General features: G+C 33.1%; 1 long non-coding RNA gene across 2 annotated transcripts in view; it reads right to left on the reverse strand.

Moving 5' to 3' along the window:
- The window catches only part of LOC111731269, a 213032-nt gene that overhangs the window by 82009 nt on the left and 113800 nt on the right, over positions 1 to 17223 (reverse strand). Inside the window, exon 3 of one of the 2 annotated variants that reach the window (XR_002777048.1) lies at positions 13329 to 13353. The exons of the other annotated variant lie outside the window; for it this stretch is intronic. This is a non-coding gene — a long non-coding RNA (uncharacterized LOC111731269). Of the gene's footprint in view, positions 1 to 13328; positions 13354 to 17223 lie in introns of those variants that run through there. 2 annotated transcript variants of the gene reach the window in all.

The following is a 17223-nucleotide window of genomic DNA, read 5'->3' on the forward strand; positions in this document are numbered from 1 at the left end:
AGTTTTGATTTTTCTGACTTCTCAGGAAAAATAAAAGTGTAATAAAACCATTCTGACTTTCCACTAATCCCTTAAATATAGAGGAATGTTAGTAAATTCTGCATTTTGGTATTTGAATTTAGCCAAGTGCATAAGAGCAAAGACTAACTTAATTGCATTTAATTGCTCCAATAACACAAGCAACTGAGTATATATATATGTATACACACACACATATATATATATACATATACACATATATTATTATTATTATATTCTTTGTATTATTGTTTGCATATGTATATTTCAATATGAAATTCTATTTATATATTTCTTTTAAAAATGTGATTTTGTGTTTTTAGGTAAAAAATGGTATGAGTATGAGCTTGGAGGTCAGCAGATCTGGGTTCAACTACTGGCTCTACTGCTTTCTAGTTCTGTGACTTTCAGCAAGTTACTTAGTCTCTCCAGGCCTCACCTTCTTCATCTGTAAAATAAACATAATAATAATTGTCCCATAAAGTTGCTATGAATACTAAATAATTACCCTATGAAGTCACTTATCATTGTACCCTTAATAAATGCTGGCTTTGACAACAGCAACTTTATTGTTCATTTTACTCTTTACATTAAATTATAAGTATCTTTATGGTAACGATTATATCATACTATGTTTTTATAAGTCTATATGCCATCTAACACTGCACCAATCACTTCCAGCCTTAAATGACTGCTTTTCAAAGAGTCTCTCTCCTTATTTTCTGCATGAGTTACTGACATATTCTACCATTCCCTAGATTTGAATGGCTATGAAACATAAATAAAGTCAGCCTAAAGCATAACTGTCACTGAAGTCTCCTTTGAAATTTGAAAACAGAAACACTGAGCTAGAAGCAGAACAAATATTTTGTCCAAATAATAGGAAACATTTTCCAAAGTTAAAGTATCCACCCCTCTAAGGTCCTTATATACCAAAAGCATAATACTGGGAACATGCATGGCCCTGGTTAGTGCTTTCATTCATCCTATAAAATACTATTGTTTTAGATGGGTAGTTGTCTATCTATCTTCAATGTTCACCTTCTTTCTCTGGTAACAGAAAGAATTTTCCTTTATGACTTGGGAAGATAAGACATGGACCTAATATGATTTACAAGTTCTCTTGGAGGGGAAGCTCAATATTCTTGATAGAACTTTAATCTATTTAGAATCTAATCACTTTGGAAGATAATTATACCTGTGAGAGTGAAAGTCTCTCGCCCTCCTGCCTTGCTGCCTGCTTTTTCTTCTGTTTGGAATATCCTTTCCTCTCCCTTTAGAGTCACTCTTAGTCATTTTTCAAACCTAATTTCACAGGTAACTTCCCAGGAAAATCCTTTTGACATCCTGAGATTGAATCAGATTTCTTTCAATCATTAATTCAACAAATTTTTGATCCCATACTACATGCGAAGTACTACTCTATACATGGAAATACATCGGTGATCGAATTAACTAAAATCACTCCTAGAGCTTACCTCCTAATGGAGGGAGAAAGAGAATAGATCAAACACATAATATGTCACAGGCAATATTAAAGCACATAAATAAAAGTAAAAAGAAAAAAAATAAAGCAGGCTAGGGGGAGCTAGGAATCCTGATCAGTATGATAATTGCAGTTAAATAAGCTGATCCAAGAAACCATTAATAATACAATGACATTTAAGCAGCGATCCCAAGGATGGACATCTTTGGGGGGCATTATTCTGCCCACCACAGTATTAAACAAGTATATCATTGAAAAGACATTTAGAGAAACATTGAAGGACAAATTACAATTAAAAATAAAAAAAAAAAAACTATGAAAAAAATTCAACATCAAAACTTATTAAAATTAATAAAACTTTAAAAAAGAATATTTTAAAATTGTTAAATCTGCATTATATCTGTACTGAAAATCTGGGATGTTTTAAGTATGCTGTTCTGCTTATTTGATCTTCATACTTTTGTAGGTGATATCCATCCATATTTATAAAACCTAACTAATTAAGAGAGAGAAAAAAGAGAAAGAAATTAGTGGATGAGTTAGGAATAATATGCATTTTAATATGAGATGTCTTTTTTCACCTACACAGTTAACAAAGAATTTTCAAAGCTAATACTCAGTGCTTGAGATAACACAAAGAAACGATCGCTCTCTCTCATATTGGTAGTGGAACTGTCAATCTGAGCAACCTTTCTGTAAAACAATTTTAGCAATATAAGCTTTTAAAAACTCCTGTTATTTTGCTCTAAAAACCCCACTTCTAAAATTTTATCCTAAGAAGAAAACAGAAATATAGAAAAGGATTTATACAAAAAGATATTCATCACAGCAGAAGTTATAAGAGTGAAAACTGGAAATGACATATTGTGATGCATCTATAATGTAGAATACTATATAATCATGAAAACGGAGTTTCTAAAATTTTTAGTTTTCTGACAAAATATGTTAAGTGGAAGATGTTACAAGCCACATTTTTGTGCAATACGATTTTAACTATATGAAAATACACATGTATGGACAAATAACTGGAAGAAAATATTCTGCGACTATTTCTAAGTGTCGTAGTTATAACATATCTATTTCTTCTTTATGCTCATTTCTTAATTTTTAAATTGTCTTATGTAAATTTAACTTTTTAAAAAGCATACTTTTTAAATTATGTGCTTTGGAATAAGCCGTGTTTTTATACAAATATTTTATTATCTCCTTCTGATACTTTCCTCTCTTCCTTCTCTCCCATATAAGCAGAGGTAAACACCTGAGTTAAAATTTTGTTTTATAAATCAAAACATGTAAATAAAAATGGGCATAAGTTGCATCTTTTCTTTTCCATTCATAACTTAAAATTTTCAAAGTACTAAATCCAAATTCTATTTGCCATAAATTTTTCTGCCTTATTCTCTAGCCTAGACATTAAATAACCTTTTTCAGAAGAGACAGGATTTTTAATTTTAACTCTGCAAGTCATTCTCCTAACTTTCAAATTGGTGGAACTATAGTATGCTATACAAAGTTAAAAGGAGGGGCAAAACTACAGAGACAGTAAAAAGATAAGTGGATGAGGGTGGGAGGAGGGATGAATAGATGAAGCACAGAGGATTTTTAGAAAAATGAAAATACTCTATATGATATGATAATGGTGGATACATGTCATTATACATTTGTTTAAACCCATAGAGCATACAACGCTCAGTGAACTACTATGTAAACAATGGACTTAAAATGATAACAATGTGTTTGTAGGTTCATCAATTTTACCAAATGTATCATTCTAGTGGAGGTTGTTGGTAATGAGGGAAGCTATGCATGTATTGGGACAGGGATATATGGGAAATCTCTGAATTTTAATGTGAACCTAAAACTGCTCTAAAAATATACAGTCTTTTGAAAAATTAAAAGGAGTAAGAGTTTCGGTCAAGATGGCAAAATAGGAAAATGCTGTGCCTGTCCAATGATGGTATTAAAATTACAATTACATTATAGGACAATCAACCTGGAGGACCATCTGAAGACTAGCAAAACAGAACTCTATAAGAGGATATAAAGAAGAGGCCGCATTGAGACTGTTAAGAGGGGTGGGAACATGAAATGGGCTAGCCTGGCACCCACATGTGGCAGTTGAGAATCAGTAGAAATATCCTGGACGCAGAGGTCCTCCTGAAGGAATGATGGGCACCATCCCCACACCAGGGATCCCTATCCTATGGTTTCAGTGCCAGGAAGAGGAATCCCCACAAAATCTGGCTGTGAAAATCAGTGGAGATTCTGACCATTCTGGTGAGATAGATGGCTGCAGCAAATCTAGATAGCCCCTTAAAGAGCACATGCACAGACTCATTCATTCTCAGGCAATTAATTACCCTGGGCTCCAGCGGAAGGCAGCAGCTCAAGAGTTACCACAAACATATAGAGAAAGACAGAGTTGTGTGGCTTTGGGATGAGTGCTAGAGAAACAGTGGCCATTGTCCCTTCATTGAGCCCTCCTCCTATGCAGCCTACAAGCAAGTGTCATCTTGTCTATGTTGAGTCCTCACCCCACACAGCCAAATCTGAATCTGCATTGGCCTCCTGAATTCCACTCACTCCATCCTGGTGACTCTGAGACCTGTTCCCACCAAACTCAAGCATTACTGGAGGCATTTTTGTGCCTAGACAACCAGCCTTACCATTTGGACAGGAGGTTCCTTCAGCAGCAATCCATAGGCCTTGGCTTGCACACCACCAGAATCACTTTCGGTGGTGGGCAACTAGCCCCAGCCTAAGCCGCAGTGTTTCTAGAACAAATTTTGGGGATCTACTGGCCCAAGTGGGTAGTGGCTGGCCTCAGTGTGATCTGAGATTTTTGCAAGTAGCCACAGAGTAGCACTGGCACCAAATCTCAATCTACACTAATCTGAGGGACACAACTTGCCCACCGTGGTGATTCCCTGGGACCCTGCCTCACGCAACTTATGTACCACCTAAGGCTCTTTGAGCTGCTGAGCCTTATGAGCAACCGGTAGGCACTCTCAGGTTTTGGGGTGTCATGGGCCTTTTGCTGAGCTGCCCCAGGCCTACTACTGGTGGCAGCCAGACTCAGTTTGCAGCGTGGCCTCTCCCACATGCCTCCAGTTCTAGCATAGGCAGCAACTAACCAATTGCTTTGTGGCTCCTACCAATTAGCCTGGGGCGGTAGTAAGCAGCAGTTGACCTTAGCCTGAATGAGGGCCCTCCCAAGGGTCCCCAGAACCAACACACTTGGAGGCCAGTGTAAACCATAACAGAGCACTAGCTGCTTAGCTCCACCAGTGGCATACCAAAAAGGTGATCTCAAGAGGCACACAAGCCTTCTGGGGCAAATTCAGCTCCCTGGGTCAGCCCACACACATGCAGCACATACACAGTGGCCATGGGCAATCCTCACAGCCATTCAACCTAAGAGTCAATCCAACACAGTGATGTACCAACAGCAATCAAGTGTCAAATACAACAGGAGGGTACACACGATCCACACGAAGTTCACTCCTGGAGCACCCAACATAAGTGATCATGGATTGAAAACTTAAATGTAAGATCCAAACCATAAAACTCCTAGAAGAAAACATAGGCAGTAAACTCTCGGACACTGCTCTTAGTAATATTTTTTCTGATATATCTTCTCAGTCAAGGGATACAAAAATAAATAAATAAACAAATGAAGCTACATCAAACTAAAAAGTTCTGCACATCAAAGAATACCATCAACAAAATGAAAAGACAACCTACTAAATGGGAGAAGGTATTTGCCAATGATACATGTGATAAGGGGTTAATATCAAAATTTATAAAGAACCTGTACAACTCAACACCAGAAAAACAAACAATCCAGTTAAAAAATGGACAGAGAACATGAACAGATATTTTTCTAAAGAGGACATACAGATGGCCAATAGACATATGAAAAGATGCGCAAAATCACTAATCATTAGAGAAATGCAAATTAAAATCATAATGAGATATCACCTCACACATGTTAGAATGGCTATCAACAAAAAAAAATCAATAAACAACAATTATTTGTGAAGATGTGGAGAAAAGGGAACCCTTGTGCACTCTTGGTAGAATTGCAAATTGGTGCACACACTGTGGAAAACAGTTTGGAGGTTCCTCAAAAATTAAAAATAAAACTGCTTATGACCCAGCAATTGTGCTTTTGGATGATTATCCAAAGAGAACCAAAACACTAATTCATAAAGATCTATGCACCCCTATGTTCACTGCAGCACTATTTACAATAGCCAAGATATGGAAGCAACCTAAGTGCCCATTAATAGATGATTTGATAAGATGTGGTACATATATATATATATATGCAATGGAATATTACTCAGCCATAAAAAAATAAAATCTTATCATTTGCCATGATATGATGACCTAGAGGGTATTATGCTAAGTGAAATAAGTCAGATAGAAAGACAGATACCATATAATTTCAGTTATATGTGGAATCTAAAGGAAAAAAATAAACAAATAAAACGGAAACAGACTCATAGATAAAGAGAACAAACTGGTGATTGGTAGATGAGAAGAAGATTGGGAGGCTGGGTGAAAAAAGTGAAGGGATTAAGAACTACAAATTGATAGTTACAAAATAGTCAAGAGGATGGTGAAGTACAGCATAGGGAGTGTAGCCAATAATATCGTAATAACTATGTATAGTACCAGGTGAGTACTAACCTAATTGGGGGGATCATTCATAATTATATAAAGGTCTAACCACTATTCTGTACTTCTGAAACTAATATAAATATTGAATGCCAATTCTAATTGAAAAATAAAAATTTCAAAATATAAAATAAAAAGTGGGATAAAAGAAAAAAGGGAAATATAAGTAAATTCATGCCTTCTTATCCATTAAAAAATAATAAGACAATACTGCTGCTTACTAAAAATAAAGGCCAACATTCAAAATGTTTTCAGCTAATTTGTTTTCATACATGTTATGTACCTTTGTGCCTATATACATTCTTTTCAAACAGAAAACATTTTATTAGTCTATTATTAGAGAAATCAGTACAGGAATCAAACATATTCTCCTTTCCCAATTGCCCTTTGATGATCATACTTCTCCCACTTTGAAAAGAAAAAGCATATTTGTCTTTATTTATCCAGAATCCCACCATAGTATCTTGCCTTAAGGTATAAATTTCTCTGGCTCTCAACAAGAAACAATTTGAAATATTGATATCTGTGAAGACTTCTTAAATAAAGGCAAAATAAATATATGATTTAACTTTGTGTCTATCCTTATATTTATTATCTCTATTTCCATTAATAGCTAAGAGTGAAATTAAAGACTGGAAAATATGTCCACATTGGAATAATTTGAATTTAGATATACTGTGAGTAGGGTAGCAGGAATAAAGACAGTTTTTTATTTCCTACTCCATCTTGTCTCACCCCTGCCTATTGACATTGCTCCTGAGGGAGAGTCCTGTGAGTATTTATCCACAAAATATTAAAGGAACAGTCACCTTACTGAATGCAAGTGTTAAGACTCAATTTGTGACTTATCCATCAGAATCACTTCTGGAAATCAGAAGCTATGTGGTTACAACAAAAAATATATATCGATTTTTTTTATTATTGAAAAGCAAAGACATATGTTTTGTCACAGAAAGTAAGTCTACCATCACTGATTTATTTGACAATGAAAACTGAACTTTCCAATTAGATTATAAGGTGAACATTTTCTAAGAATGAAGAGTTAAGTGTACAAGTAAAAGTTTTGATGGAAATACATATAAAATACTTTATAAGAAAGAAATGCTTCATCAAAAAATGTGTATTGGCATAGATGTATTGAAATAAATATTTATTTCACCAATCCTTTCTGAGTATATTGAGTTAAATAAGGTGCCTTTACATGAAATGTAACAGGAAAAAGTCACTTGAAAAACTTTAGGAAAGACTCTATGTTGCAAAAATATAAGTCAGATGACTTCTATTTCAGCTGACTTCTTTGCTTTCATTAAAATGGAAGGAGATCCTGATCATGTTGAGAATTAAAACATAATTTTAATAATACATCACTATATGACTTTTGATATAAATGATAAAGAACTAGTATTAGTGACATTCCTATGGAAGTAAAATTTATTTCCACCTACTTATTTATGTGAAAATATTTATCAATGTTTTCAACTACAAAAACAAATAATAGGAATAGAATGATTATAAAACTTGTGTTACTCTGGTAATAAATAATATACATCTATAAATATATGATACATTTCAAACCAAAAAAACCCTTTAATTTTGAATAATTAATTTTTCAAGATTTAAATTTGCATATTGATTTGATCAATTGTGCACTAATAGCAGTAATGATATACAATAATGATATAGCAATAATGATAATTCAATTCTGAAGAAAAATTTAACATTTATACCTTTATGGTCAGAAGAAATAAAGATTTTAATTTCGATTAATATAAATATGTTTTTTGCTTAGATTAAAGATAAGGTATACAATAAAAGATTTTCAAGTATAAAAATGTATTACTAAGTTATAACCTTTGGGGAAAATGAGCTGACACTATGAGTTCAAAAAGAAAAATCTCCAACTAGTAAGGCATTTTGTTCACTTTTTTAAATGGATGATGTTGGTTTGATATCATTGTAGTATTTGGATTCCATTGGATAATTTTAAAAGAGTGATGCTATAGTTTCAGTTTACAATGTTAATATTTTCAATAAACTGGAAATTATATCCTTTGCAACATCTTAAAATTAAAATAAAAAATTTTGGACAGCAATTTAATATTGTATGAGAATATATACAGAGAACACACAAGAAAAAAATGATTATCATTTCACAACTTTGTGCATCATTCTCCCTTTAAATAAACAGAAGGGCAGTCACTCAGAAAAAAAATCTAACCAGATCCTCCATTTAGGCAAAAAGTTCTACAGATTGTTGCAATAAAAGCTAAAGAACATTTCCATTTGGGACCACAAGTTGGATGTAATAAATACTAGAGAGCTTTAAACCCAATCTGAAGTAAGAGGAAAATAAAAAAAAGATTTCCCTGCAGAGTGGTAACTGGAAGTACTTTAATGACTGAAAATTTGTTTTATACCACATGATTTATGATTTGCTTTAAGAGCCCAAATGAACCAGAATCCAACAAGCAAAGTCCTTTTGGCTGATGTTATCCCCTCAACAGATTATTTAGATAACCCCATGTGGTAAATCTGAACAGTTGAGAGATGATGATGGTTAATACACTTAAATTATCCAAAATGGCTGGTTAATTTGGGGCCACAATTATGTCAGAGTACTATATAGAAAGTACTTGTGAATAATCCAAGTGTGCATGTGCTGGTCTAGATCACGCTGATGAAGGCAGAATTCTGCATTTTTTTTCTAATTTAAGAGACGGGCTTCCTTCCTTAACAATGACTAAAGCAGACGTTTTAAAAGAATCTTTCATGGACTTAATTCCTTTTTTTTTTTTTTTTTTACTTTTTAATGAGATACAACATAAATCTTAAATGTAGATTAATTAGCTTTTGAAAAGCACATGCCTATATAAACTAATGTAGAATATTATTGGCACCACAGAAGCCTTTTACTGCATCTTCCCAGTCATTAGAACTCCCCCAACCCACGATAGGTTAGCACTAGTCTGACTTCTATTACAGCAGATAAGTTTTGTCTGCTTTTTGAACTTCATAAAACAGAATCATACAATATATATTCCTTTATGTCTGGAGATCAAAAACAAAGACAATAGAATAAACCAAGACATAAGGTGAGAGAGTATATTGGCAATACATATTTCTGACCAGAGACTTATACCAGGATATATAAATAAAAATCAATAAAAAAATAGACAATCCAATTTAAAAATGAGCAAAAGACTTGAATGGATGCATTACTAAAGAGAATAACCAAATGATATTTTGTACTTTTTGAGTATCTTCCTTTTAAGTCCTGAATCTTTTGAGATCTCAGTCTCAAAAGCTTAAAGTGCCCATATTTAAATTAACCAATCTCTTCTTTCACAAATTAATAAAACATTTGTTAAATATCTCTTACATTCAAAGCACTGTGTCGTAAAATGGGGAAATAAGATAAATAAAGTTCCTGGCCTGAAGGAATAGAGTCTGGTAGTTGAAATAAGTCATGTAGAAAAATAACCATACTTCAATATAAATAGCAATACTGGCCACAAAAGAAATAAAATAATTGACTTTTCCTACTTGACATTGTGGGAAAGGTGAAGGAAAGTGATTAAAGAAGAAAAGGTGATAAGTGGCTGATTTAATATCTCATAGGATTTGTGTTATATACCTGAAACAAAACTTAGACAAGTATCCCAAGAGAATGCCTTTGTTGACAAATTTCTTTCTCATGCCTCTCTAATCATGGAAGTCAGCCTTTGGTCCTGAGAGAGGAGGATATTAATAGCTTACGGCAGTTATTTGCTGGATCAGAATTTAGAACCATTTTTACTTCTAATTCTACTCTAATCTTGGTATTCCCGAACTGGTTGGCTCTTTCCGACCTGTACCACATTCCATAAATTACTGGATCTTCTGAATTGAATCTTAATATTCCACTAACTGCACTGCGAATATCTACCTGTAACCCTTCTTAACCTGACCTTTTTAATGCTCAGATCACCATTACCATATATTCTTTCCTCTTGTTTCTGTATGCCACATCTGGAATCCTGTTCAGTCTTTAGTTAATAGTACCTTTATCCATATGATTCTGTTTGCTTGTTTCTTTGTATTTTGATTTTGGAATAATTTCCAGGTTTTATAATCCATATGCATTTCCTCAAATTAATAAACAGACCTCTGGTCTTGCTCTTGAGTTTTAACTCCTGGTCTTCTCTCAATCCTGAACCACTTCCACTCTCTAGATCCAAGACTTCCCAGTCTAGCCTATCTTACAGCTATGGAAGTGCCAATCACAAGAGAAAAGAAAATGGAATTTTTTTCAAATAAAAGCAATTAATGACCACACCCTATTCATTTCAAGTCAGGATATTTCATGAATACATACATGAATACATACATACATCCATATGTATTTTGTGAATTTCCCTTATGCTTTGCAATACACAGTCATAACTTAAAATAGTTTTGTCAAAATTTGTCCAATCTGCATCAGAATAACCTAAAGGTACTTACAGTGAAGAGAATTCTTAGACCCCAGTGCAATCTACTAAATCAGAACCTCAGGACCTGAAGTTCACATACCAGAATTCTATCTAAGCTCTAAAGGTGATTCTTATACATGCCCAAGTCTTTAAACAACTGAAATAGAACAACTGCATAAACAGAATGACCACCAACCAATTTCAGTATTTATTTTTGTCTATTGTTTGATAGGCACTATGGGAGAAATGCAACGGGAATGTAATTAACAGGCAGGGAATCCTCTAATATCATGTATATAAGCCCAGGATAGCCTCACTAAGAGATGATAAACTATATAGAGAGAGACTCCAGCTTCCCTTCTAAAGCACCAGATATGTGACGGAGGCCATGCTAGACCATCCAGTCCAAGCCTAAGCTGGCCCAGATGAGAACAGCCCCACCAGTGCACAGAAATTAGGAAAACTTTTGTAATGTTTTAAGCCATTAAATTTTGAAGTGTTTTGTTACACAGCAAAAACTGATAGACCCAGTAAAATTTCTTTTATAGAAACTTTATAGTAAGGGTCAAAACATCCTGCCATTCATCCTCTCTGTGTGGCACAACCTTACTGTGTATTCCATCTGGCATGGATTTGTTCTCTCCACTTTTCTCATTTTCTTCTATTCATTCACAAAAGTCTTATTTATTTTCTCCTGAAGGGGTCCTAACCATCTTTTTAGTTCCGTTTACTACATTTTAATTTTACTAACCTTTCATTCACCATCAACTACGTATAAAGTTTTATAACACGGGCAAGACATTCAATGAAATTCTTTTTGTAAGAGCACAAAAATTAGGATCTGCTTAAATCCCCAACGTCAGAAGAATAACTAGATAAATTATGAAATTTGACATAATAATATTCAGCCACTGAAAATCATGATGTTTGAAGAATATTTAGTGACAAGGAAAATGCTTATAATGTAATAAAAAGTGAAAAGAGCAGAATTCAAAACTATATGTATAGCTATTCATACACTATATAACAATAAAGGACATGCATTAAGATTTTAACAGTGGTTATCTATAGGGACATAAATGATTTTTACTAGCTTCTGTAGTGTTTTTCTTTATGTATCTTACACAATGAGTATTTATCACTTTTACGGTCAGAAAAAAAGCAAATGTTAAAAATAAATACATAAATTGCATTCTGCTTTCTCACATAGTTCTCCAAACTAATCTTTAAAACACCTTTTGTAAATTACATTAATCAAAATAAAAAATAATAACAAAATTTTTTGCCACTAGAGTTTACATTGAGTACTAGGGGGCTTTTGTCAAAAAGATACTATATTAGGTGAAAAATTAAAAACTAAATAAAGAATAAAAGAAGTATTGGGTGTTGCTACAGCTCCAACCACTCAGGCACATTTACTCTGATTTCACGTATAAATAATCATTAGTCATATTGTATTTTTCTTTCTTAAAATGCATTTTCCTGATATAAAGTATTAACTTTATTAGAGTTGGGATAACTAACTTAAGTATCCACAGAAAACAATACTTTTACTATTTACTGTTAGAGCAAAGACACAAATATTGTACTGTAAGTAAAAACTTTGTTCCTAGGGGTATAAATTAACAATTGGGCAGTCTAGGATTCAGCAAATAATTAAGTATATTGTGGTTATGAGAGCTAGCTATCCTATTATCAGAGAAAGGATTTATAAATAAGGTACGAGAGAATGGACCTGGTGGGTTTGAATGAGAATTGGATGTACCAGAATAAACTCTTGTTGTTGTTTTAAATACAGATACAGAAATATCGTCCCTAGTTCTGTCCACAAAGAATGTCTAGAGCAAAGTTTACCCAGTAGTGATGAACACACTTAACACCCAGATTTCTAAATACCATTCTCCAAGGAAAGCAACCAGAGCTGGGCTAGAGAAAATACAATATAAGCCTAGAAGACTTTATGCCATCAGAAGTTAGAGTATCTTCTCATATGAAGAACTGAGAAGAATACAAAATCACTTCTCTATTTTTCACAAAAAAAAAACACATCATATAAACTGGAACATTGAGAGAACATCAGACTTACTCAAATTGAGATAGATATATTCTACAAAACACTAGCTAGTACTCTTCCAAGATGGCAAGATCACAAATGAAAAATTAAGACTGAGGAAATGCCACAATTAGAAGAGACTAAGGAGACATGAAAACTAAATGCAATTTGGGAATTCAGGATCAGCTCTTAGACCAGATAAAGGACACTAGTAGGAAAACTGAAGACATTTGTATAAGGTCTATCGATTGGTTAGTAGTAATAGATCAATGTTAATTCCCAGGATTTGTTCTTTGTACTATGATTCTATAAGATGTTAATATACAGTGAAGATGGGAAAAGGAACACTTCATACCATTTCTGCAAGAATTTTGTAAGTCTAGAAATATTTGAAAATTGAAAATTTTTTAAAAGAATTTAATGTAGGACATGGCAATTTTTTATTTTGATGTCATCTAAGCTCTCTTCCAGAAGTTGTTCCTAAATCTATATTTCATTCTTATTTTATCTTTTTAAAGACCTTCCTTATTATAACATTAATGCCCCTATTAGCAAAAAGAAGAATCAAGAATTAAATGCTATTCAATAAAGTCTCACCCTTTCTTCTTCCCATAACTTTCTTCTTTCCTTTTAAACTTGAATTATATTATTCTTTCATAAATCTGTAAGAGAAATAAGTCCTTATTTATTTTTCTAATGTTTTATATATTTTACAGCATTGTATAAACTTCCAACATCACTGAAATAGTATAATAATGTGATTCTGGACATTGTAGTTAAATAATTGCTACTGTCTTGATAGCTACTAAGAATAAATATAGTTAAAGCATTATTCTAAATTCTATAATTAAATAATTAGAGTTGTCTTCCTTGTATGCAACTTTTATTATTAATTCTGTTTTTGTTTTTTTTTTCTTCTTCTTGAGGCAATACTGACATATCCCTGGAATGTGGTGGGTGTTTTAGGGTTTTTTGTGTGTTTCCTAGAGTAGAGTCATTGTAACTTTAACATGATTTTCTTTTCTCCCTTTTCCTTTATTTTTATTTTCCTTTTTCTTTTTAATTCTTAATTGTGGTAAAAGATACATAAAGATAAAGTCATCACCTTGACCCTTTTAAAATATACAGTTCAGTAGTATTAAGTATATTCACATTGTTGAAAAAATTCTGGGATTGATTCTTTTTTCTTTTTACTTTTATTCACACATCCAAAAAAAGATGCAAAGTAAAGATGATTTGCTTAGCTCTGAAGGACTATTAAAAAGAGTATATTTCTGGTTTCATGTGCCATTTTTTTAGACATTATTTGAAAAGATTTACACAAGATATGAATAAAGGTATTAGAGGTAATTTTGAGCTCAAATAATTAGCAACAAAAAACAAGCAAAAAGTAGAGAGCTAAAATACAGTTTGTGTGCATTGTGTGATTATTCTTTTCCCTAGGCATACTTGATGTGCCAGCTCCACAAAATAAAATAAAATAAAATAAAATATAAAATAAAATAAAATAAAATAGAATAATAAAATAAAACAAAACAAAACACAGTATGTGCCTCCTGTATAGAACTTGTCTATCTAATGAACTCAACTATCTTGAATACAGCTTTTCCAGGAAAAGTAAACAAAGGTCTCTGAGGAAACAAAATTAGTTCACAAAATCCATGTCTTAAATTTTATTTATTTCAGGCACAAAAGAATCTATCTCATGCCTTTTATTCAAGTGTTTAGTCTTACTTTAAGACTATGTAACATACTTGGCTATCAGGTATTTAAAAATCACCATCGACTAAAATAGCAAATATGAAGTAAAAAGAGAAATGCTTGTAGGCAATATTGGCAATTTACTGAAAATGAGAAGTTACAGATGCAGGAAAACCATGAAAATCAGACACGATAATGTTATAAATTAAAAATTAGTATTGTTAAGGAATATAGAAATGTAATTCATATCTTGAAAGTCTTTGAGGCTATTATGAATTGAAAAATCATTATGAGAACCTGTGCTTATAATGCAATATGTTCAGTGTATTACATTTTTAAATATAAGGGATGAAAATAAATTCATACTTAGTGATTTCTATGTTCTGGTAATTGACAATTTTAATTTATAGGCTATATACTGCATTTTAGAATGCAAAAATAAAGTGGTTTTTGTTTTATTTTTGATCTTGCTTAAAATTTGGGTGCTTTACACCAGTATAGGGGTAATGAGGGACACATAGTAATGCAAGAAAATTGTACCAGATTCATTTTTTTTTCAAAATATAATGTCACACAACTGGTTATTCTAGCTCTCCGTTTAAAAATAAAATATAATTTTTAAAAGTGCTGGCAGTGAGAATTCTATTATTTCAAAGTCCTTTTTTCCTTAAATGCTAACCTAACATTAAAACTTTGCTAAACGTGTAGCATTGAAACAAAATGACAAAAGTAAACACTGAAGAAAAATCTAGAGACATAGACTAGAAATCCTTACAGACATTCACTGAGAAATGACCACAGCCACTCATAGAGCATTTTATAACTCAAGTACATGCCCTTGAGCAAATGGTAAAGGCTTAAAAATAAAAGTCCCAATAAGAATCGAGACTATATGCTCTGTGAGGCCAAAAATACTGTCTCTCTTTATTGATATACTGACAATGCCTGTCACAAGGAGCGAAGACTGTATGAGGCAAAATTGGGACCTGGAGCAGTATCTTCTACATTCTACACATTATTACTCTACTCCCTTCCTCAGTGTTCCAATGAGAAACACAGTAAATACAGTCCTTTCTGGACCAAAAGTAATTTATTGTAACAGATCCTATGAATCTAAAGTAGCATTTTGCACGTTGTTGTTTAACTTTTTTAAATCAACTCACAAAACTTCCCCAGAGTTTTTGTGACAATAGCTTTATTAGACATTTCAACAAGCACGCCAGCACCATATTAATTGCTGTGTACACAGAGCATTATTTTTGGCCTAGTCTTCCTCCTCAAATTTTACGTCTGCTCTGAACATATCCAAAGCAAGAAATTTCGAAACCTAGGTCCTCTATATTCTTGGAATGTTACAAATTTAGATAAGAATAACTGAGAATTTTTATTCTTTTCTTTATGACATGTATTGAGTATCTACTCTTAACAGTTACTCTACTAGACACTGGGAATACAGTGGTGAGGAAAACAAACAGAAAATGCAACAAAATTAACAAAACGAAGAAAATTATAAAAAGTACTGTAGGTAAAATGTGGGACTGAATTAAGAATAACAGAAGGAGCAGGGTAGGTGAACTGGGGTCTGATTTAATCATGAAAGACTTCCCAAAGAGGTGACATTTACGCTAAAATTTAAAGAATAAAGTAATGCTTAGATTTTTAAAAGATTGAGAAAGATGATCCTCTGAAGCAGGAAGAAGCTTGTCATGTTAAGGAGCTGAAACAAAACCAGAATGGCTGAGACCTAGAAAAGAGGCCATGATAAAGAGGTACGTTTTTTCTAAGAGCATTAAGAAGCCATTGAAGGGGCTTAGAGAGAGGATTTGTATGGCCTAGTTATGTATATTTTTCTTAGTTCCTAAGCTAAATTAAATAAATATTGCTAACTTAAATTTGATTCGCTCTGAAATTTTCCATAATGCATTTAAAATAAAGTTTTCACCATTCTTTATCCTTTGAACCTGTTAATGCTAAAGTGAAACTCAGTTTTAATGGCTGTCTTCCAAAGATCACTCCTTACTGAACTCTCATATAACTCACAACCACTTATGTCCTTAAACATCCTAGCTGGGAGCCCTGTTTTTCCTCTCTCCTCTTCATGACCACAGAGATCTACAGTTCCCACTGTAATATGACAAAATGCATTAACCGTCTGCATCAAGGGCTCCATTTGTTGTGTTGGCATTTTTTGTTCTTCCTTTCACCTCCCTAATGAGACCTAGTCCCACTCACTGATGTCCTATAGCAGTCAGACAAATCACCATCTCGAGTTCTGCCAGGAATCAAAAATAACATTAATTGCATTCTATATTGTGTATCTATATTTAATGATAATGGATGATATCTCTGATGACATTTTTTCAAAATTTGTTTCTCCATTTCCCGTTCATTTGGAAAAATGCCTTCCTAAGTGTCTGTCTACATTGCTTGTTTTAAGAATGTAAATGCTCATTCACCCTGTAACTCTTATATTATAATCAGTGTACAGAAGTGCTTTAAGAGATCCTGACTTTACCATCTAAAAGGAGAATGGGTCTCACAATTGTTCAGGAAATTTCTCTACATAATACCCAACTAGAGACACATACAGCTAATGTGATTCTGCAAATGGGGTCATAGATATCCTGGCACTTCCTCAAGGGAGCAAGATTCCTTTTCCAGGGCACAGGACATTTCAGAAAAGGGATAGAGGGAGATACCTTCTTCAACACTCATGTGGCTGCATAATTTATATATTCTAGTACCTAATAATCCTCAGCTGAGGTAGTCATAATTTTTCTAGACTTTATGGTTCTATGTTCTTTCCAAAATCACATGGAAAGTTGCCAGAC

The sequence above is a fragment of the Pteropus vampyrus genome, unplaced genomic scaffold, assembly GCF_000151845.1.
Source record: "Pteropus vampyrus isolate Shadow unplaced genomic scaffold, Pvam_2.0 Scaffold11, whole genome shotgun sequence".
NCBI lineage: Eukaryota > Metazoa > Chordata > Mammalia > Chiroptera > Pteropodidae > Pteropus > Pteropus vampyrus.